This window comes from Oncorhynchus keta, chromosome 9, assembly GCF_023373465.1.
Source record: "Oncorhynchus keta strain PuntledgeMale-10-30-2019 chromosome 9, Oket_V2, whole genome shotgun sequence".
Lineage (NCBI taxonomy): Eukaryota > Metazoa > Chordata > Actinopteri > Salmoniformes > Salmonidae > Oncorhynchus > Oncorhynchus keta.
This window is the reverse complement of record NC_068429.1, coordinates 21,860,797-21,882,722: the sequence shown is the minus strand read 5'-3', so window position 1 is coordinate 21,882,722 and position 21,926 is coordinate 21,860,797. Positions and strand designations below refer to the sequence as shown.

At 46.4% G+C, this 21,926-nt stretch overlaps 1 protein-coding gene across 1 annotated transcript in view; it reads left to right on the top strand.

Annotated features, from left to right (window-relative positions):
- LOC118388066 (laminin subunit gamma-3-like) overlaps nt 1–21,926 on the top strand; it is a 235,317-nt gene that overhangs the window by 178,746 nt on the left and 34,645 nt on the right.

Here is a 21,926-nt window from a genome sequence, read left to right as displayed (position 1 = left end):
GTGGGGGGGAGGGAGGGGAGGAGAGGAGAGGAGAGGAGAGGGAGAGGAGAGGGAGAGGAGAGGAGAGGAGAGGAGAGAGGAGAGGAGAGGAGAGGAGAGGAGAGGGAGAGGAGAGGAGAGGAGAGGAGAGGAGAGGGAGAGGAGAGGAGAGGAGAGGAGAGGGAGAGGAGAGGAGAGGTAGTAAATAGCAGTGCAGAGTTGATCAGAGTAGAGCTGGGTAGATCAGAGTAGAAGCTGGGTAGATCCTATTAGAGCTGGGTAGGTCACCGTAGAGCTGGGTAGATCCTATTAGAGCTGGGAAGATCCAAGTAGAGCTGGTTGGAGTAGAGTATAGCTGGGTAGATCATAGTTGAGCTGGGTAGAGTAAAATATAGCTGGGTAGATCAAAGAATAGCTGGGTCGATCAGAGTAGAGCTGGGTAGATCAGAGTAGAGCTGGGTAGATCAGAGTAGAGCTGGGTAGAGCAGAGTAGAGCTGGGTAGAGCAGACTAGAGCTGGGTAGAGCAGAGTAGAGCTGGGTCGAGCTCGATATATCGGAGTAGAGCAGAATAGAGCTGGGTAGAGCAGAGTAGAGCTGGGTATATCAGAGCAGATCTGGGTATATCAGAGCTGAGCTGGGTAGATCAGAGTAGAGCTGGGTATATCAGAGCAGAGCTGAGTAAATCAGAGTAGAGCTGGGTAGAGCAGAGTAGAGCTGGTTAGAGCAGAGTATAGCTGGGTATAGCAGAGTAGAGCTGGGTAGAGCAGAGTAGAGCTGGGTAGATCAGAGTAGAGCTGGGTAGATTAGAGTAGAGCTGGTTAGATCAGAGTAAAGCTGAGTAGATCAGAGTAGAGCTGGGTAGATCAGAGTAGAGCTGGGTAGATCAGAGTAGAGCTGGGTAGAGCAGAGTAGAGCTGGGTAGATCAGAGTAGAGCTGGGTAGAGCAGAGTAGAGCTGGGTAGATTAGAGTAGAGCTGGGTAGATCAGAGTAGAGCTGGGTAGATCAGAGTAGAGCTGGGTAGATCAGAGTAGAGCTGGGTAGATCAGAGTAGAGCTGGGTAGATCAGAGTAGAGCTGGGTAGATCAGAGTAGAGCTGGGTAGATCAGAGTAGAGCTGGGTAGATCAGAGTAGAGCTGGGTAGATCAGAGTAGAGCTGGGTAGATCAGAGTAGAGCTGGGTAGATCAGAGTAGAGCTGGTTAGATCAGAGTAGAGCTGGGTAGATCAGAGTAGAGCTGGGTAGATCAGAGTAGAGCTGGGTAGATCAGAGCTGGGGTGAGCTATCTGTCTCTCCAGATTCCTATTTCAATTCAATAGTGGAGGGGAAGTTCATTGTAAATTAGCTCCAGTACATGCTGAATTTAGACTTTACATGAATGTAATGAAGCAATGATGTTGAAGATGATGATGGTGAAGATGGTGAGCATGAGGAGGAGGATGATGATTATGATGATGAATGACTTTGGCAATGGTGAGTATAAATTGATCTTAAAATATGCAGTAACTGCTGATGTAATTGGTATCAGAGCGGAACAGGTCCGTTTACATAAGAAGCAATGAACTAAAAACAACAGTAACACTAGTCCAGGCCCATGCAGGAAGAGCCTCAGAAACTGAACTGTGCTCAGTCATCTTCACAGTCAGTACTGTCTGTCAGCACTTTGTGACCATTAAGTCTATTATGGCTCTGACATAGACACAGACGCACAATCAGTTCTTAGTGCGATTCAATAACCCTCAACTCTTTGTGTTATGATGAACAATCACTATGTTTTATTAGCTAGCCTATTATATTGAATGACTGGCATTACATGCTTGGATGTGAAGCATTAGTATTAGCCACCTCAGTGAAGATCTAATATGCTATGGTCGAAACGACACCCTATTGCCTATGTGGTGCACTACTTTGACCAGAGCCCACTGATTGGTGGAGTCATTTAAATGAGGTAAATGTAAAAACTGTGTTGATTTCAGAGGTACAAAAAGAACCAGAAAGGAACAGTATAAACCAGTACTTTATTATCATGCTAGTCAGAACTGTGGACCAGAACAAAACAACAGTGCCACAAAAGTGGCAAAGTCGATATCCACGTTTTATAAACACAGCTATTTTTATTTGTGGTCGGAAACATTATTTACATTTAATTATATGACGGGGAGGGTGTGCATTTTTTTTCACAGAACAAGGGAAGTGTTGTGTAAAAATTTTTTAACTTAATGTTTGTGAGGGAGGTAAAAAAAAAAATCTATTGCACCTTGAGTTGGACCAGCACCCCAAGTAAATGTCCAACTGTCCTTAATTGCAACATTAGTGAAGTGAAGTTTGATGAATTGTAGGCTTAGTTATTTTTTTAACTAATGTTAGGGTTTGCAGAGTGTTTATTCTGTCACAGTCGTTATATGGAGGAGAACAAGGCACAGCGTGGTAAGCGTACATTCTTAATTTATTAAAGAAATGCAACACTGAACAAACTTTACAAAACGAACCATGACGCTAATACGGCTCGTGCAGACAGGCAACTAAACACAGAATAAGAACCCACAAATACCCTATGGCAAATGGCTACCTAAATATGGTCCCCAATCAACGATAGACAGCTGCCTCTGATTGGGAACCAATTCAGGCCACCATAGACCTACATATACCTAGATATACAAAAAAACTAGACAATACAAAAACTAACATACCCACCATAGTCACACCCTGACCTGACCAAATAATAAATAAAACAAAGATAACTAAGGTCAGGGCGTGACATATTATTCCAACTGTGTTTCTCCAACGTAATGACCAAAGAGCATATTCAACAGTAAAGTGTCTGTGGTTAATATCCCAGAAAATAGTTTATTTTCTATATTTAAAGACAGAGAGAAAAACTATTTAAGTGCTCAAAAGTGATTAATTCCATAAGAGGAGGGTAACCATGGAAACCAGATGTTATTCTTAAGCTGTCAAACAATTTTAAAAACTGTAATTGAGTTAATCGCAGGATTTGCTTTTATTTCGCAAATTCAGAATGTTCTCAAATTGAGCTGTAACAAAATAACAAATTCGTATTTACAATGACGTCCTACCCCAGCCAAATCCGGATGACTAGGGGCCAATTGTGCGCCGCCCTGTGGGACTCCCAATCACGTCCGGTTATGATACAGCCTGTATATTGGATGTTTTCAATTTTTATTCAAACGATTTCAGACCATGCGATTAATTGTGATTACAAAAAGTTAACTAGATGTGACAAGCTGGAGCTACATACAGCCCAAAAGTTATTTTCCCTGAGGCTTTAGAAGACATATGCATTTAACAGTTTGTTTTTGGGACATAATAAATATGATTATCTCGTTCACTTGGGGGAAATTAATTTACTTCTTGAAAGTCTTTCTGTCTGAAGCCAGCTCTTCTTGTATTTCCCAAAGCAATTACAGTCAGGTTGAATTTAGACCAGTTCTTTCTGCTCGCTAGCTCTCTTTGCGGTGGAGGTCTGGGTTTCAGTATTGAGTGTTTCCTCTTATTCCTCTTCCATTCTGCTGTGGCTGTGTGAAGAGCTAGAGTACATGTATGGTGGCTGGTTAGAGACACAGCTTCATGGCACACTCTACTGGTGGCTAGAGAAACTACACTTACTGTGGCCTGGATCTGTCAGAGGAGAAAATCGTTACAGCATCCATCCTCCTGTGTGTGTGTGTGTGTGTGTGTGTGTGTGTGTGTGTGTGTGTGTGTGTGTGTGTGTGTGTGTGTGTGTGTGTGTGTGTGTGTGTGTGTGTGTGTGTGTGTGTGTGTGTGTGTGTGTGTGTGTGTGTGTGTGTGTGTGTGTGTGTGTGTGTGTGTGTGTGTGTGTGTTTGCGACTGTGTGTGAGTGTGCCTGCTACTAGTGTGTTGTAACTGCCCCCTCTCCTCTCTCTAGTCCAGGTGTGTGTGTTGTAATTGCCTCCTCTCCTCTCTCTAGTCCAGGTGTGTGTGTTGTAATTGCCTCCTCTCCTCTCTCTAGTTCAGATGTGTGTGTTGTAAATGCCTCCTCTCTCTAGTCCAGGTGTGTGTGTTGTAATTGCCTCCTCTCCTCTCTCTAGTTCTGGTGTGTGTGTTGTAAATGCCTCCTCTCTCTAGTTCAGATGTGTGTGTTGTAATTGCCTCCTCTCCTCTCTCTAGTCCAGGTGTGTGTGTTGTAAATGCCTCCTCTCTCTAGTCCAGGTGTGTGTGTTGTAAATGCCTCCTCTCTCTAGTTCAGGTGTGTGTGTTGTAAATGCCTCCTGTCTCTAGTTCAGGTGTGTGTGTTGTAATTGCCTCCTCTCTCTAGTTCAGGTGTGTGTGTTGTAATTGCCTCCTCTCCTCTCTCTAGTCCAGGTGTGTGTGTTGTAATTGCCTCCTCTCCTCTCTCTAGTTCAGATGTGTGTGTTGTAATTGCCTCCTCTCCTCTCTCTAGTTCAGATGTGTGTGTTGTAATTGCCTCCTCTCCTCTCTCTAGTCCAGGTGTGTGTGTTGTAAATGCCTCCTCTCTCTAGTTCAGATGTGTGTGTTGTAATTGCCTCCTCTCCTCTCTCTAGTCCAGGTGCGTGTGTTGTAATTGCCTCCTCTCTCTAGTTCAGGTGTGTGTGTTGTAATTGCCTCCTCTCCTCTCTCTAGTTCAGATGTGTGTGTTGTAATTGCCTCCTCTCCTCTCTCTAGTCCAGGTGTGTGTGTTGTAAATGCCTCCTCTCTCTAGTTCAGGTGTGTGTGTTGTAATTGCCTCCTCTCTCTAGTTCAGGTGTGTGTGTTGTAAATGCCTCCTCTCTCTAGTTCAGATGTGTGTGTTGTAATTGCCTCCTCTCCTCTCTCTAGTCCAGGTGTGTGTGTTGTAAATGCCTCCTCTCCTCTCTCTAGTTCAGGTGTGTGTGTTGTAAATGCCTCCTCTCTCTAGTTCAGATGTGTGTGTTGTAATTGCCTCCTCTCCTCTCTCTAGTTCAGGTGTGTGTGTTGTAAATGCCTCCTCTCTCTAGTTCAGATGTGTGTGTTGTAAATGCCTCCTCTCTCTAGTCCAGGTGTGTGTGTTGTAAATGCCTCCTCTCTCTAGTCCAGGTGTGTGTGTTGTAAATGCCTCCTCTCTCTAGTTCAGATGTGTGTGTTGTAATTGCCTCCTCTCCTCTCTCTAGTTCAGATGTGTGTGTTGTAAATGCCTCCTCTCTCTAGTCCAGCTGTGTGTGTTGTAAATGCCTCCTCTCTCTAGTCCAGGTGTGTGTGTTCTAAATGCCTCCTCTCTCTAGTTCAGGTGTGTGTGTTGTAAATGCCTCCTCTCTCTAGTCCAGGTGTGTGTGTTGTAAATGCCTCCTCTCTCTAGTTCAGATGTGTGTGTTGTAAATGCCTCCTCTCCTCTCTCTAGTCCAGGTGTGTGTGTTGTAATTGCCTCCTCTCCTCTCTCTAGTCCAGGTGTGTGCTGTTGTAAATGCCTGTTGTAATTGCCTCCTCCCTCTCTCTAGTTCAGATGTGTGTGTTGTAAATGCCTCCTCTCTAGTCCAGGTGTGTGTGTTGTAATTGCCTCCTCTCTCTCTCTCTAGTTCTGGTGTGTGTGTTGTAAATGCCTCCTCTCTCTAGTTCAGATGTGTGTGTTGTAATGCCTCCTCTCCTCTCTAGTCCAGGTGTGTGTGTTGTAAATGCCTCCTCTCTCTAGTCCAGGTGTGTGTGTTGTAAATGCCTCCTCTCTCTAGTTCAGGTGTGTGTGTTGTAAATGCCTCCTGTCTCTAGTTCAGGTGTGTGTTGTAATTGCCTCCTCTCTCTAGTTCAGGTGTGTGTGTTGTAATTGCCTCCTCTCCTCTCTCTAGTCCAGGTGTGTGTGTTGTAAATGCCTCCTCTCCTAGTTCAGATGTGTGTGTTGTAAATGCCTGCCTCCTCTCCTCTCTCTAGTTCAGATGTGTGTGTTGTAATGTGCCTCCTCTCCTCTCTCTAGTCCAGGTGTGTGTGTTGTAAATGCCTCCTCTCTCTAGTTCAGATGTGTGTGTTGTAATTGCCTCCTCTCCTCTCTCTAGTCCAGGTGCGTGTGTTGTAAATGCCTCCTCTCTCTAGTTCAGGTGTGTGTGTTGTAATTGCCTCCTCTCCTCTCTCTAGTTCAGATGTGTGTGTTGTAATGCCTCCTCTCCTCTCTCTAGTCCAGGTGTGTGTGTTGTAAATGCCTCCTCTCTCTAGTTCAGGTGTGTGTGTTGTAATTGCCTCCTCTCTCTAGTTCAGGTGTGTGTGTTGTAAATGCCTCCTCTCTCTAGTTCAGATGTGTGTGTTGTAATTGCCTCCTCTCCTCTCTCTAGTCCAGGTGTGTGTGTTGTAAATGCCTCCTCTCCTCTCTCTAGTTCAGGTGTGTGTGTTGTAAATGCCTCCTCTCTCTAGTTCAGATGTGTGTGTTGTAAATGCCTCCTCTCCTCTCTCTAGTTCCAGGTGTGTGTGTTGTAAATGCCTCCTCTCTCTAGTTCAGATGTGTGTGTTGTAAATGCCTCCTCTCTCTAGTCCAGGTGTGTGTGTTGTAAATGCCTCCTCTCTCTAGTCCAGGTGTGTGTGTTGTAATTGCCTCCTCTCTCTCTAGTTCAGATGTGTGTGTTGTAATTGCCTCCTCTCCTCTCTCTAGTTCAGATGTGTGTGTTGTAAATGCCTCCTCTCCTCTCTAGTCCAGGTGTGTGTGTTGTAAATGCCTCCTCTCTCTAGTTCAGATGTGTGTGTTGTAAATTGCCTCCTCTCTCTCTCTAGTCCAGGTGTGTGTTGTAAATGCCTCCTCTCTCTAGTTCAGGTGTGTGTGTTGTAATTGCCTCCTCTCCTCTCTCTAGTTCAGATGTGTGTGTTGTAATTGCCTCCTCTCCTCTCTCTAGTCCAGGTGTGTGTGTTGTAAATGCCTCCTCTCTCTAGTTCAGGTGTGTGTGTTGTAATTGCCTCCCTCTCTCTAGTTCAGGTGTGTGTGTTGTAAATGCCTCCTCTCTCTAGTTCAGATGTGTGTGTTGTAATTGCCTCCTCTCCTCTCTCTAGTCCAGGTGTGTGTGTTGTAAATGCCTCCTCTCTCTCTCTAGTTCAGGTGTGTGTGTTGTAAATGCCTCCTCTCTCTAGTTCAGATGTGTGTGTTGTAATTGCTCTCTCCTCTCTCTAGTTCAGGTGTGTGTGTTGTAAATGCCTCCTCTCTCTAGTTCAGATGTGTGTGTTGTAAATGCCTCCTCTCTCCAGTTCAGGTGTGTCTCTCTAGTCCAGTTCAGTGTGTGTGTTGTAAATGCCTCCTCTCTCTAGTCCAGGTGTGTGTGTTGTAAATGCCTCCTCTCTCTAGTTCAGATGTGTGTGTTGTAATTGCCTCCTCTCCTCTCTCTAGTTCAGGTGTGTGTGTGTTGTAAATGCCTCCTCTCTCTAGTTCAGATGTGTGTGTTGTAATTGCCTCCTCTCCTCTCTCTAGTTCAGATGTGTGTGTTGTAAATGCCTCCTCTCTCTAGTCCAGGTGTGTGTGTTGTAAATGCCTCCTCTCTCTAGTCCAGGTGTGTGTGTTGTAAATGCCTCCTCTCTCTAGTTCAGGTGTGTGTGTTGTAAATGCCTCCTCTCTCTAGTCCAGGTGTGTGTGTTGTAAATGCCTCCTCTCTCTAGTTCAGGTGTGTGTGTTGTAATTGCCTCCTCTCCTCTCTCTAGTCCAGGTGTGTGTGTTGTAAATGGGCTCTCTCTAGTTCAGGTGTGTGTGTTGTAAATGCCTCCTCTCTCTAGTCCAGGTGTGTGTGTTGTAATGCCTCCTCTCCTCTCTAGTCCAGGTGTGTGTGTTGTAAATGCCTCCTCTCTCTCTAGTTCAGGTGTGTGTGTTGTAAATGCCTCCTCTCTAGTTCAGGTGTGTGTGTTGTAAATGCCTCCTCTCTCTAGTTCAGGTGTGTGTGTTGTAATTGCCTCCTCTCCTCTCTCTAGTCCAGATGTGTGTGTTGTAAATGCCTCCTCTCTAGTCCAGGTGTGTGTGTTGTAAATGCCTCCTCTCTCTAGTTCAGGTGTGTGTGTTGTAATTGCCTCCTCTCCTCTATCTAGTTCAGGTGTGTGTGTTGTAAATGCCTCCTCTCTCTAGTTCAGATGTGTGTGTTGTAATTGCCTCCTCTCCTCTCTCTAGTTCAGATGTGTGTGTTGTAAATGCCTCCTCTCTCTAGTCCAGCTGTGTGTGTTGTAAATGCCTCCTCTCTCTAGTCCAGGTGTGTGTGTTGTAAATGCCTCCTCTCTCTAGTCCAGGTGTGTGTGTTCTAAATGCCTCCTCTCTCTAGTCCAGGTGTGTGTGTTGTAAATGCCTCCTCTCTCTAGTTCAGGTGTGTGTGTTGTAAATGCCTCCTCTCCTCTCTCTAGTCCAGGTGTGTGTGTTGTAAATGCCTCCTCTCTCTAGTTCAGATGTGTGTGTTGTAAATGCCTCCTCTCCTCTCTCTAGTTCAGGTGTGTGTGTTGTAAATGCCTCCTCTCTCTAGTTCAGGTGTGTGTGTTGTAATTGCCTCCTCTCCTCTCTCTAGTCCAGGTGTGTGTGTTGTAAATGGGCTCTCTCTAGTTCAGGTGTGTGTGTTGTAAATGCCTCCTCTCTCTAGTTCAGGTGTGTGTGTGTTGTAAATGCCTCCTCTCTCTAGTTCAGGTGTGTGTGTGTTGTAAATGCCTCCTCTCCTCTCTCTAGTTCAGGTGTGTGTGTTGTAAATGCCTCCTCTCTCTAGTCCAGGTGTGTGTGTGTTGTAAATGCCTCCTCTCCTCTCTCTAGTCCAGGTGTGTGTGTTGTAAATGCCTCCTCTCTCTAGTCCAGGTGTGTGTGTTGTAAATGCCTCTTCTCTCTAGTTCAGGTGTGTGTGTTGTAATTGCCTCCTCTCCTCTCTCTAGTCCAGGTGTGTGTGTTGTAAATGGGCTCTCTCTAGTTCAGGTGTGTGTGTTGTAAATGCCTCCTCTCTCTAGTTCAGGTGTGTGTGTTGTAATTGCCTCCTCTCTCTAGTTCAGGTGTGTGTGTTGTAATTGCCTCCTCTCCTCTCTCTAGTCCAGATGTGTGTGTTGTAAATGCCTCCTCTCCTCTCTCTAGTCCAGGTGTGTGTGTTGTAAATGGGCTCTCTCTAGTCCAGGTGTGTGTGTTGTAAATGCCTCCTCTCTCTAGTTCAGGTGTGTGTGTTGTAATTGCCTCCTCTCCTCTCTCTAGTCCAGATGTGTGTGTTGTAAATGCCTCCTCTCTCTAGTCCAGGTGTGTGTGTTGTAAATGCCTCCTCTCTCTAGTTCAGGTGTGTGTGTTGTAATTGCCTCCTCTCCTCTATCTAGTTCAGGTGTGTGTGTTGTAAATGCCTCCTCTCTCTAGTTCAGATGTGTGTGTTGTAATTGCCTCCTCTCCTCTCTCTAGTTCAGATGTGTGTGTTGTAAATGCCTCCTCTCTCTAGTCCAGGTGTGTGTGTTGTAAATGCCTCCTCTCTCTAGTCCAGGTGTGTGTGTTGTAAATGCCTCCTCTCTCTAGTTCAGGTGTGTGTGTTGTAAATGCCTCCTCTCTCTAGTCCAGGTGTGTGTGTTGTAAATGCCTCCTCTCTCTAGTTCAGGTGTGTGTGTTGTAATTGCCTCCTCTCCTCTCTCTAGTCCAGGTGTGTGTGTTGTAAATGGGCTCTCTCTAGTTCAGGTGTGTGTGTTGTAAATGCCTCCTCTCTCTAGTCCAGGTGTGTGTGTTGTAATTGCCTCCTCTCCTCTCTCTAGTCCAGGTGTGTGTGTTGTAAATGCCTCCTCTCTCTAGTTCAGGTGTGTGTGTTGTAATTGCCTCCTCTCTCTAGTTCTGGTGTGTGTGTTGTAAATGCCTCCTCTCTCTAGTTCAGGTGTGTGTGTTGTAATTGCCTCCTCTCCTCTCTCTAGTCCAGGTGTGTGTGTTGTAAATGCCTCCTCTCTCTAGTCCAGGTGTGTGTGTTGTAAATGCCTCCTCTCTCTAGTCCAGGTGTGTGTGTTGTAAATGGGCTCTCTCTAGTTCAGGTGTGTGTGTTGTAAATGCCTCCTCTCTCTAGTCCAGGTGTGTGTGTTGTAAATGCCTCCTCTCTCTAGTTCAGGTGTGTGTGTTGTAATTGCCTCCTCTCCTCTCTCTAGTTCAGGTGTGTGTGTTGTAAATGCCTCCTCTCTCTAGTTCAGGTGTGTGTGTTGTAAATGCCTCCTCTCCTCTCTCTACTCCAGGTGTGTGTGTTGTAAATGCCTCCTCTCTCTAGTTCAGGTGTGTGTGTTGTAAATGCCTCCTCTCTCTAGTTCAGGTGTGTGTGTTGTAAATGCCTCCTCTCTCTAGTTCAGGTGTGTGTGTTGTAAATGCCTCCTCTCCTCTCTCTAGTTCAGGTGTGTGTGTTGTAAATGCCTCCTCTCTCTAGTCCAGGTGTGTGTGTTGTAAATGCCTCCTCTCTCTAGTCCAGGTGTGTGTGTTGTAAATGGGCTCTCTCTAGTTCAGGTGTGTGTGTTGTAAATGCCTCCTCTCTCTAGTCCAGGTGTGTGTGTTGTAAATGCCTCCTCTCTCTAGTTCAGGTGTGTGTGTTGTAATTGCCTCCTCTCCTCTCTCTAGTTCAGGTGTGTGTGTTGTAAATGCCTCCTCTCTCTAGTTCAGGTGTGTGTGTTGTAAATGCCTCCTCTCCTCTCTCTAGTCCAGGTGTGTGTGTTGTAAATGCCTCCTCTCTAGTTCAGGTGTCAGTTCAGGTGTGTGTGTTGTAAATGCCTCCTCTCTCTAGTTCAGGTGTGTGTGTGTGTAAATGCCTCCTCTCCTCTCTCTAGTTCAGGTGTGTGTGTTGTAAATGCCTCCTCTCTCTAGTCCAGGTGTGTGTGTGTTGTAAATGCCTCTCTCTCTCTAGTCCAGGTGTGTGTGTTGTAAATGCCTCCTCTCTCTAGTCCAGGTGTGTGTGTTGTAAATGCCTCTTCTCTCTAGTTCAGGTGTGTGTGTTGTAATTGCCTCCTCTCCTCTCTCTAGTTCAGGTGTGTGTTGTAAATGGGCTCTCTCTAGTTCAGGTGTGTGTGTTGTAAATGCCTCCTCTCTCTAGTTCAGGTGTGTGTGTTGTAAATGCCTCCTCTCTCTAGTTCAGGTGTGTGTGTTGTAATGCCTCCTCTCCTCTCTCTAGTCCAGATGTGTGTGTTGTAAATGCCTCCTCTCCTCTCTAGTCCAGGTGTGTGTGTTGTAAATGGGCCTCTCTCTAGTCCAGGTGTGTGTGTTGTAAATGCCTCCTCTCTCTAGTTCAGGTGTGTGTGTTGTAAATGCCTCCTCTCCTCTCTCTAGTCCAGATGTGTGTGTTGTAAATGCCTCCTCTCTCTAGTCCAGGTGTGTGTGTTGTAAATGCCTCCTCTCTCTAGTTCAGGTGTGTGTGTTGTAAATGCCTCCTCTCCTCTATCTAGTTCAGGTGTGTGTGTTGTAAATGCCTCCTCTCTCTAGTTCAGATGTGTGTGTTGTAATTGCCTCCTCTCCTCTCTCTAGTTCAGATGTGTGTGTTGTAAATGCCTCCTCTCTCTAGTCCAGGTGTGTGTGTTGTAAATGCCTCCTCTCTCTAGTCCAGGTGTGTGTGTTGTAAATGCCTCCTCTCTCTAGTTCAGGTGTGTGTGTTGTAAATGCCTCCTCTCTCTAGTCCAGGTGTGTGTGTTGTAAATGCCTCCTCTCTCTAGTTCAGGTGTGTGTGTTGTAATTGCCTCCTCTCCTCTCTCTAGTCCAGGTGTGTGTGTTGTAAATGGGCTCTCTTCAGGTGTGTGTTGTAAATGCCTCCTCTCTCTAGTCCAGGTGTGTGTGTTGTAAATGCCTCCTCTCCTCTCTCTAGTCCAGGTGTGTGTGTTGTAAATGCCTCCTCTCTCTAGTTCAGGTGTGTGTGTTGTAAATGCCTCCTCTCTCTAGTTCTGGTGTGTGTGTTGTAAATGCCTCCTCTCTCTAGTTCAGGTGTGTGTGTTGTAATTGCCTCCTCTCCTCTCTCTAGTCCAGGTGTGTGTGTTGTAAATGCCTCCTCTCTCTAGTCCAGGTGTGTGTGTTGTAAATGCCTCCTCTCTCTAGTCCAGGTGTGTGTGTTGTAAATGGGCCTCTCTCTAGTTCAGGTGTGTGTGTTGTAAATGCCTCCTCTCTCTAGTCCAGGTGTGTGTGTTGTAAATGCCTCCTCTCTCTAGTTCAGGTGTGTGTGTTGTAATGCCTCCTCTCCTCTCTCTAGTTCAGGTGTGTGTGTTGTAAATGCCTCCTCTCTCTAGTTCAGGTGTGTGTGTTGTAAATGCCTCCTCTCTCTCTCTACTCCAGGTGTGTGTGTTGTAAATGCCTCCTCTCTCTAGTTCAGGTGTGTGTGTTGTAAATGCCTCCTCTCTCTAGTTCAGGTGTGTGTGTTGTAAATGCCTCCTCTCTCTAGTTCAGGTGTGTGTGTTGTAAATGCCTCCTCTCTCTAGTTCAGTGTGTGTTGTAAATGCCTCCTCTCTCTAGTTCAGGTGTGTGTGTTGTAAATGCCTCCTCTCTCTAGTTCAGGTGTGTGTGTTGTAAATGCCTCCTCTCCTCCAGGTCTAGTTCAGATGTGTGTGTTTTAAATGCCTCCTCTCCTCTCTAGTTCAGGTGTGTGTGTTGTAAATGCCTCCTCTCTCTAGTCCAGGTGTGTGTGTTGTAAATGCCTCCTCTCTCTAGTCCAGGTGTGTGTGTTGTAAATGCCTCCTCTCTCTAGTTCAGGTGTGTGTGTTGTAAATGCCTCCTCTCTCTAGTCCAGGTGTGTGTGTTGTAAATGCCTCCTCTCTCTAGTTCAGGTGTGTGTGTTGTAAATGCCTCCTCTCCTCTCTCTAGTTCAGGTGTGTGTGTTGTAAATGCCTCCTCTCTCTAGTTCAGGTGTGTGTGTTGTAAATGCCTCCTCTCCTCTCTCTAGTCCAGGTGTGTGTGTTGTAAATGCCTCCTCTCTCTAGTTCAGGTGTGTGTGTTGTAAATGCCTCCTCTCTCTAGTTCAGGTGTGTGTGTTGTAAATGCCTCCTCTCTCTAGTTCAGGTGTGTGTGTGTTGTAAATGCCTCCTCTCCTCTCTCTAGTCCAGGTGTGTGTGTTGTAAATGCCTCCTCTCTCTAGTCCAGGTGTGTGTGTTGTAAATGCCTCCTCTCTCTAGTTCAGGTGTGTGTGTTGTAATTGCCTCCTCTCCTCTCTCTAGTCCAGATGTGTGTGTTGTAAATGCCTCCTCTCCTCTCTAGTCCAGGTGTGTGTGTTGTAAATGGGCCTCTCTAGTCCAGGTGTGTGTGTTGTAAATGCCTCCTCTCTCTAGTTCAGGTGTGTGTGTTGTAAATGCCTCCTCTCCTCTCTCTAGTCCAGATGTGTGTGTTGTAAATGCCTCCTCTCTCTAGTCCAGGTGTGTGTGTTGTAAATGCCTCCTCTCTCTAGTTCAGGTGTGTGTGTTGTAAATGCCTCCTGTCTCTAGTTCAGGTGTGTGTGTTGTAAATGCCTCCTCTCTCTAGTCCAGGTGTGTGTGTTGTAATTGCCTCCTCTCTCTAGTTCAGGTGTGTGTGTTGTAAATGCCTCCTCTCTCTAGTCCAGGTGTGTGTGTTGTAAATGCCTCCTCTCTCTAGTCCAGGTGTGTGTGTTGTAAATGCCTCCTCTCTCTAGTTCAGGTGTGTGTGTTGTAAATGCCTCCTCTCTCTAGTCCAGGTGTGTGTGTTGTAAATGCCTCCTCTCTCTAGTTCAGGTGTGTGTGTTGTAATTGCCTCCTCTCCTCTCTCTAGTCCAGGTGTGTGTGTTGTAAATGGGCTCTCTCTAGTTCAGGTGTGTGTGTTGTAAATGCCTCCTCTCTCTAGTCCAGGTGTGTGTGTTGTAATTGCCTCCTCTCCTCTCTCTAGTCCAGGTGTGTGTGTTGTAAATGCCTCCTCTCTCTAGTTCAGGTGTGTGTGTTGTAATTGCCTCCTCTCTCTAGTTCTGGTGTGTGTGTTGTAAATGCCTCCTCTCTCTAGTTCAGGTGTGTGTGTTGTAATTGCCTCCTCCTCTCTCTAGTCCAGGTGTGTGTGTTGTAAATGCCTCCTCTCTCTAGTCCAGGTGTGTGTGTTGTAAATGCCTCCTCTCTCTCTAGTCCAGGTGTGTGTGTTGTAAATGGGCTCTCTCTAGTTCAGGTGTGTGTGTTGTAAATGCCTCCTCTCTCTAGTCCAGGTGTGTGTGTTGTAAATGCCTCCTCTCTCTAGTTCAGGTGTGTGTGTTGTAATTGCCTCCTCTCCTCTCTCTAGTTCAGGTGTGTGTGTTGTAAATGCCTCCTCTCTCTAGTTCAGGTGTGTGTGTAAATGCCTCCTCTCCTCTCTACTCCAGGTGTGTGTTGTAAATGCCTCCTCTCTAGTTCAGGTGTGTGTGTTGTAAATGCCTCCTCTCTCTAGTTCAGGTGTGTGTGTTGTAAATGCCTCCTCTCTCTAGTTCAGGTGTGTGTGTTGTAAATGCCTCCTCTCTCTGTTCAGGTGTGTGTGTTGTAAATGCCTCCTCTCTCTAGTCCAGGTGTGTGTGTTGTAAATGCCTCCTCTCTCTAGTTCAGTGTGTGTTGTAAATGCCTCCTCTCTCCTCTAGTTCAGATGTGTGTGTTGTAAATGCCTCTAGTTCAGGTGTGTGTGTTGTAAATGCCTCCTCTCTCTAGTTCAGGTGTGTGTGTTGTAAATGCCTCCTCTCTCTAGTCCAGGTGTGTGTGTTGTAAATGCCTCCTCTCTCTAGTCCAGGTGTGTGTGTTGTAAATGCCTCCTCTCTCTCTAGTCCAGGTGTGTGTGTTGTAAATGCCTCCTCTCTAGTCTGTGTGTGTTGTAAATGCCTCCTCTCCCTCTCTCTAGTTCAGGTGTGTGTGTTGTAAATGCCTCCTCTCTCTAGTTCAGGTGTGTGTGTTGTAAATGCCTCCTCTCCTCTAGTCCAGGTGTGTGTGTTGTAAATGCCTCCTCTCTCAGGTGTGTGTGTTGTAAATGCCTCCTCTCTCTAGTTCAGGTGTGTGTGTGTTGTAAATGCCTCCTCTCTCTAGTTCAGGTGTGTGTGTGTGTTGTAAATGCCTCCTCTCCTCTCTCTAGTCCAGGTGTGTGTGTTGTAAATGCCTCCTCTCTCTAGTCCAGGTGTGTGTGTTGTAATTGCCTCCTCTCTCTAGTTCAGGTGTGTGTGTTGTAATTGCCTCCTCTCCTCTCTCTAGTCCAGATGTGTGTGTTGTAAATGCCTCCTCTCCTCTCTCTAGTCCAGGTGTGTGTGTTGTAAATGGGCTCTCTCTAGTCCAGGTGTGTGTGTTGTAAATGCCTCCTCTCTCTAGTTCAGGTGTGTGTGTTGTAATTGCCTCCTCTCCTCTCTCTAGTCCAGATGTGTGTGTTGTAAATGCCTCCTCTCTCTAGTCCAGGTGTGTGTGTTGTAAATGCCTCCTCTCTCTAGTTCAGGTGTGTGTGTTGTAATTGCCTCCTCTCCTCTATCTAGTTCAGGTGTGTGTGTTGTAAATGCCTCCTCTCTCTAGTTCAGATGTGTGTGTTGTAATTGCCTCCTCTCCTCTCTCTAGTTCAGATGTGTGTGTTGTAAATGCCTCCTCTCTCTAGTCCAGGTGTGTGTGTTGTAAATGCCTCCTCTCTCTAGTCCAGGTGTGTGTGTGTAAATGCCTCCTCTCTCTAGTTCAGGTGTGTGTGTTGTAAATGCCTCCTCTCTCTAGTCCAGGTGTGTGTGTTGTAAATGCCTCCTCTAGTTCAGGTGTGTGTGTTGTAATTGTCCTCTCCTCTCTCTAGTCCAGGTGTGTGTGTTGTAAATGGGCTCTCTCTAGTTCAGGTGTGTGTGTTGTAAATGCCTCCACTCTCTAGTCCAGGTGTGTGTGTTGTAATTGCCTCCTCTCCTCTCTCTAGTCCAGGTGTGTGTGTTGTAAATGCCTCCTCTCTCTAGTTCAGGTGTGTGTGTTGTAATTGCCTCCTCTCTCTAGTTCTGGTGTGTGTGTTGTAAATGCCTCCTCTCTCTAGTTCAGGTGTGTGTGTTGTAATTGCCTCCTCTCCTCTCTCTAGTCCAGATGTGTGTGTTGTAAATGCCTCCTCTCTCTAGTCCAGGTGTGTGTGTTGTAAATGCCTCCTCTCTCTAGTTCAGGTGTGTGTGTTGTAAATGCCTCTCTCTTCAGGTGTGTGTGTTGTAAATGCCTCCTCTCTCTAGTCCAGGTGTGTGTGTGTAAATGCCTCCTCTCTCTAGTTCAGGTGTGTGTGTTGTAAATGCCTCCTCTCCTCTCTCTAGTTCAGGTGTGTGTGTTGTAAATGCCTCCTCTCTCTAGTTCAGGTGTGTGTGTTGTAAATGCCTCCTCTCCTCTCTCTACCCAGGTGTGTGTGTTGTAAATGCCTCCTCTCTAGTTCAGGTGTGTGTGTTGTAAATGCCTCCTCTCTCTAGTTCAGGTGTGTGTGTTGTAAATGCCTCCTCTCTCTAGTTCAGGTGTGTGTGTTGTAAATGCCTCCTCTCCTCTCTCTAGTTCAGGTGTGTGTGTTGTAAATGCCTCCTCTCTCTAGTCCAGGTGTGTGTTGTAAATGCCTCCTCTCTCCAGGTGTGTGTGTTGTAAATGGGCTCTCTCTAGTTCAGGTGTGTGTGTTGTAAAGTGGTGTGTGTTGTAAATGCCTCCTCTCTCTAGTTCAGGTGTGTGTGTTGTAAATGCCTCCTCTCTCTAGTTCAGGTCCTCCTCTCTAGTGTGTGTGTTGTAAATGCCAGGGTGTGTGTGTTGTAAATGCCTCCTCTCTCTAGTCCAGGTGTGTGTGTTGTAAATGCCTCCTCTCTCTAGTTCAGGTGTGTGTGTTGTAAATGCCTCCTCTCTCTAGTTCAGGTGTGTGTGTTGTAAATGCCTCCTCTCTCTAGTTCAGGTGTGTGTGTGTAAATGCCTCCTCTCTCTAGTTCAGGTGTGTGTGTTGTAAATGCCTCCTCTCTAGTTCCAGGTGTGTGTGTTGTAAATGCCTCCTCTCCTCTCTCTAGTCCAGGTGTGTGTGTTGTAAATGCCTCCTCTCTCTAGTCCAGGTGTGTGTGTGTTGTAAATGCCTCCTCTCTCTAGTTCAGGTGTGTGTGTTGTGCCTCCTCCCTCTCTCTAGTCCAGGTGTGTGTGTTGTAAATGCCTCCTCAGGTGTGTGTGTGTAAATGCCTCTAGTCCAGGTGTGTGTGTTGTAATTGCCTCCTCTCTCTAGTTCAGGTGTGTGTGTTGTAATGCCTCCTCTCCTCTCTCTAGTCCAGATGTGTGTGTTGTAAATGCCTCCTCTCCTCTCTAGTCCAGGTGTGTGTGTTGTAAATGGGCTCTCTCTAGTCCAGGTGTGTGTGTTGTAAATGCCTCCTCTCTCTAGTTCAGGTGTGTGTGTTGTAATTGCCTCCTCTCCTCTCTAGTCCAGATGTGTGTGTTGTAAATGCCTCCTCTCTAGTCCAGGTGTGTGTGTTGTAAATGCCTCCTCTCTCTAGTTCAGGTGTGTGTGTTGTAAATGCCTCCTCTCCTCTATCTAGTTCAGGTGTGTGTGTTGTAAATGCCTCCTCCTCTCTCTAGTTCAGGTGTGTGTTGTAAATGGGCCTGCCTCCTCTCCTCTCTCTAGTTCAGGTGTGTGTGTTGTAAATGCCTCCTCTCTCTAGTCCAGGTGTGTGTGTTGTAAATGCCTCCTCTCTCTAGTCCAGGTGTGTGTGTGTAAATGCCTCCTCTCTCTAGTTCAGGTGTGTGTGTTGTAAATGCCTCCTCTCTCTAGTCCAGGTGTGTGTGTTGTAAATGCCTCCTCTCTCTAGTTCAGGTGTGTGTGTTGTAATCTGCCTCCTCTCCTCTCTCTAGTCCAGGTGTGTGTGTTGTAAATGGGCTCTCTCTAGTTCAGGTGTGTGTGTTGTAAATGCCTCCTCTCTCTAGTCCAGGTGTGTGTGTTGTAAATGCCTCCTCCAGGTGTGTGTCTCTCTAGTCCAGGTGTGTGTGTTGTAAATGCCTCCTCTCTCTAGTTCAGGTGTGTGTGTTGTAATTGCCTCCTCTCTCTAGTTCTGGTGTGTGTGTTGTAAATGCCTCCTCTCTCTAGTTCAGGTGTGTGTTGTAATTGCCTCCTCTCCTCTCTCTAGTCCAGGTGTGTGTGTTGTAAATGCCTCCTCTCTCTAGTCCAGGTGTGTGTGTGTAAATGCCTCCTCTCTCTAGTCCAGGTGTGTGTGTTGTAAATGGGCTCTCTCTAGTTCAGGTGTGTGTGTTGTAAATGCCTCCTCTCTCTAGTCCAGGTGTGTGTGTTGTAAATGCCTCCTCTCTCTAGTTCAGGTGTGTGTGTTGTAATTGCCTCCTCTCCTCTCTCTAGTTCAGGTGTGTGTGTTGTAAATGCCTCCTCTCTCTAGTTCAGGTGTGTGTGTTGTAAATGCCTCCTCTCCTCTCTCTACTCCAGGTGTGTGTGTTGTAAATGCCTCCTCTCTCTAGTTCAGGTGTGTGTGTTGTAAATGCCTCCTCTCTCTAGTTCAGGTGTGTGTGTTGTAAATGCCTCCTCTCTCTAGTTCAGGTGTGTGTGTTGTAAATGCCTCCTCTCTCTAGTTCAGATGTGTGTGTTGTAAATGCCTCCTCTCTCTAGTTCAGGTGTGTGTGTTGTAAATGCCTCCTCTCTCTAGTTCCAGATGTGTGTGTTGTAAATGCCTCCTCTCCTCTAGTTCAGATGTGTGTGTTTGTAAATGCCTCCTCTCCTCTCTCTAGTTCAGGTGTGTGTGTTGTAAATGCCTCCTCTCTCTAGTCCAGGTGTGTGTGTTGTAAATGCCTCCTCTCTCTAGTCCAGGTGTGTGTGTTGTAAATGCCTCCTCTCTCTAGTTCAGGTGTGTGTGTTGTAATTGCCTCCTCTCCTCTCTCTAGTCCAGGTGTGTGTGTTGTAAATGCCTCCTCTCTCTAGTTCAGATGTGTGTGTTGTAATTGCCTCCTCTCCTCTCTAGTCCAGATGTGTGTGTTGTAAATGCCTCCTCTCTCTAGTTCAGATGTGTGTGTTGTAAATGCCTCCTCTCTCTAGTTCTGGTGTGTGTGTTGTAAATGCCTCCTCTCTCTAGTTCAGGTGTGTGTGTTGTAATTTCCTCCTCTCCTCTCTCTAGTCCAGGTGTGTGTGTTGTAAATGCCTCCTCTCTCTAGTCCAGGTGTGTGTGTTGTAAATGCCTCCTCTCTCTAGTCCAGGTGTGTGTGTTGTAAATGGGCTCTCTCTAGTTCAGGTGTGTGTGTGTGTAAATGCCTCCTCTCTCTAGTCCAGGTGTGTGTGTTGTAAATGCCTCCTCTCTCTAGTTCAGGTGTGTGTGTTGTAATTGCCTCCTCTCCTCTCTCTAGTTCAGGTGTGTGTGTTGTAAATGCCTCCTCTCTCTAGTTCAGGTGTGTGTGTTGTAAATGCCTCCTCTCCTCTCTCTACCCAGGTGTGTGTGTTGTAAATGCCTCCTCTCTCTAGTTCAATGCCTCCTCTCTCTAGTTCAGGTGTGTGTGTTTGTAAATCCTCCTCTCTCTAGTTCAGGTGTGTGTGTTGTAAATGCCTCCTCTCTCTAGTTCAGGTGTGTGTGTTGTAAATGCCTCCTCTCCTCTCTCTAGTTCAGGTGTGTGTGTTGTAAATGCCTCCTCTCTCTAGTTCAGGTGTGTGTGTTGTAAATGCCTCCTCTCTCTAGTTCAGGTGTGTGTGTAAATGCCTCCTCTCTCTAGTTCAGATGTCTAGTTCCTCCTCTCTCTAGTTCAGGTGTGTGTGTTGTAAATGCCTCCTCTCTCTAGTTCAGATGTGTGTGTTGTAAATGCCTCCTCTCTCTCTCTCTAGTTCAGGTGTGTGTGTTTTAAATGCCTCCTCTCCTCTCTCTAGTTCAGGTGTGTGTGTTGTAAATGCCTCTCCTCTCTCTAGTCCAGGTGTGTGTGTTGTAAATGCCTCCTCTCTCTAGTCCAGGTGTGTGTGTTGTAAATGCCTCCTCTCTCTAGTTCAGGTGTGTGTGTTGTAATTGCCTCCTCTCCTCTCTCTAGTCCAGGTGTGTGTGTTGTAATGCCTCCTCTCTCTAGTTCAGATGTGTGTGTTGTAATTGCCTCCTCTCTCTCTCTAGTCCAGATGTGTGTGTTGTAAATGCCTCCTCTCTCTAGTTCAGATGTGTGTGTTGTAAATGCCTCCTCTCTCTAGTTCAGGTGTGTGTGTTGTAAATGCCTCCTCTCTCTAGTTCAGATGTGTGTGTTGTAAATGCCTCCTCTCCTCTCTCTAGTTCAGATGTGTGTGTTTTAAATGCCTCCTCTCCTCTCTAGTTCAGGTGTGTGTGTTGTAAATGCCTCCTCTCTCTAGTCCAGGTGTGTGTGTTGTAAATGCCTCCTCTCTCTAGTCCAGGTGTGTGTGTTGTAAATGCCTCCTCTCTCTAGTTCAGGTGTGTGTGTTGTAATTGCCTCCTCTCCTCTCTCTAGTCCAGGTGTGTGTGTTGTAAATGCCTCCTCTCTCTAGTTCAGGTGTGTGTGTTGTAAATGCCTCCTCTCCTCTCTCTACTCCAGGTGTGTGTGTTGTAAATGCCTCCTCTCTCTAGTTCAGGTGTGTGTGTTGTAAATGCCTCCTCTCTCTAGTTCAGGTGTGTGTGTTGTAAATGCCTCCTCTCTCTAGTTCAGGTGTGTGTGTTGTAAATGCCTCCTCTCTCTAGTTCAGATGTGTGTGTTGTAAATGCCTCCTCTCTCTAGTTCAGGTGTGTGTGTTGTAAATGCCTCCTCTCTCTAGTTCAGATGTGTGTGTTGTAAATGCCTCCTCTCCTCTCTCTAGTTCAGATGTGTGTGTTTTAAATGCCTCCTCTCCTCTCTCTAGTTCAGGTGTGTGTGTTGTAAATGCCTCCTCTCTCTAGTCCAGGTGTGTGTGTTGTAAATGCCTCCTCTCTCTAGTCCAGGTGTGTGTGTTGTAAATGCCTCCTCTCTCTAGTTCAGGTGTGTGTGTTGTAATTGCCACCTCTCCTCTCTCTAGTCCAGGTGTGTGTGTTGTAATTGCCTCCTCTCTCTAGTTCAGATGTGTGTGTTGTAATTGCCTCCTCTCCTCTCTCTAGTCCAGATGTGTGTGTTGTAAATGCCTCCTCTCTCTAGTTCAGATGTGTGTGTTGTAAATGCCTCCTCTCTCTAGTTCTGGTGTGTGTGTTGTAAATGCCTCCTCTCTCTAGTTCAGGTGTGTGTGTTGTAATTTCCTCCTCTCCTCTCTCTAGTCCAGGTGTGTGTGTTGTAAATGCCTCCTCTCTCTAGTCCAGGTGTGTGTGTTGTAAATGCCTCCTCTCTCTAGTCCAGGTGTGTGTGTTGTAAATGGGCTCTCTCTAGTTCAGGTGTGTGTGTTGTAAATGCCTCCTCTCTCTAGTCCAGGTGTGTGTGTTGTAAATGCCTCCTCTCTCTAGTTCAGGTGTGTGTGTTGTAATTGCCTCCTCTCCTCTCTCTAGTTCAGGTGTGTGTGTTGTAAATGCCTCCTCTCTCTAGTTCAGGTGTGTGTGTTGTAAATGCCTCCTCTCCTCTCTCTACTCCAGGTGTGTGTGTTGTAAATGCCTCCTCTCTCTAGTTCAGGTGTGTGTGTTGTAAATGCCTCCTCTCTCTAGTTCAGGTGTGTGTGTTGTAATTGCCTCCTCTCCTCTCTCTAGTTCAGGTGTGTGTGTTGTAAATGCCTCCTCTCTCTAGTTCAGGTGTGTGTGTTGTAAATGCCTCCTCTCCTCTCTCTACTCCAGGTGTGTGTGTTGTAAATGCCTCCTCTCTCTAGTTCAGGTGTGTGTGTTGTAAATGCCTCCTCTCTCTAGTTCAGGTGTGTGTGTTGTAAATGCCTCCTCTCTCTAGTTCAGATGTGTGTGTTGTAAATGCCTCCTCTCTCTAGTTCAGGTGTGTGTGTTGTAAATGCCTCCTCTCTCTAGTTCAGATGTGTGTGTTGTAAATGCCTCCTCTCCTCTCTCTAGTTCAGATGTGTGTGTTTTAAATGCCTCCTCTCCTCTCTCTAGTTCAGGTGTGTGTGTTGTAAATGCCTCCTCTCTCTAGTCCAGGTGTGTGTGTTGTAAATGCCTCCTCTCTCTAGTCCAGGTGTGTGTGTTGTAAATGCCTCCTCTCTCTAGTTCAGGTGTGTGTGTTGTAATTGCCTCCTCTCCTCTCTCTAGTCCAGGTGTGTGTGTTGTAATTGCCTCCTCTCTCTAGT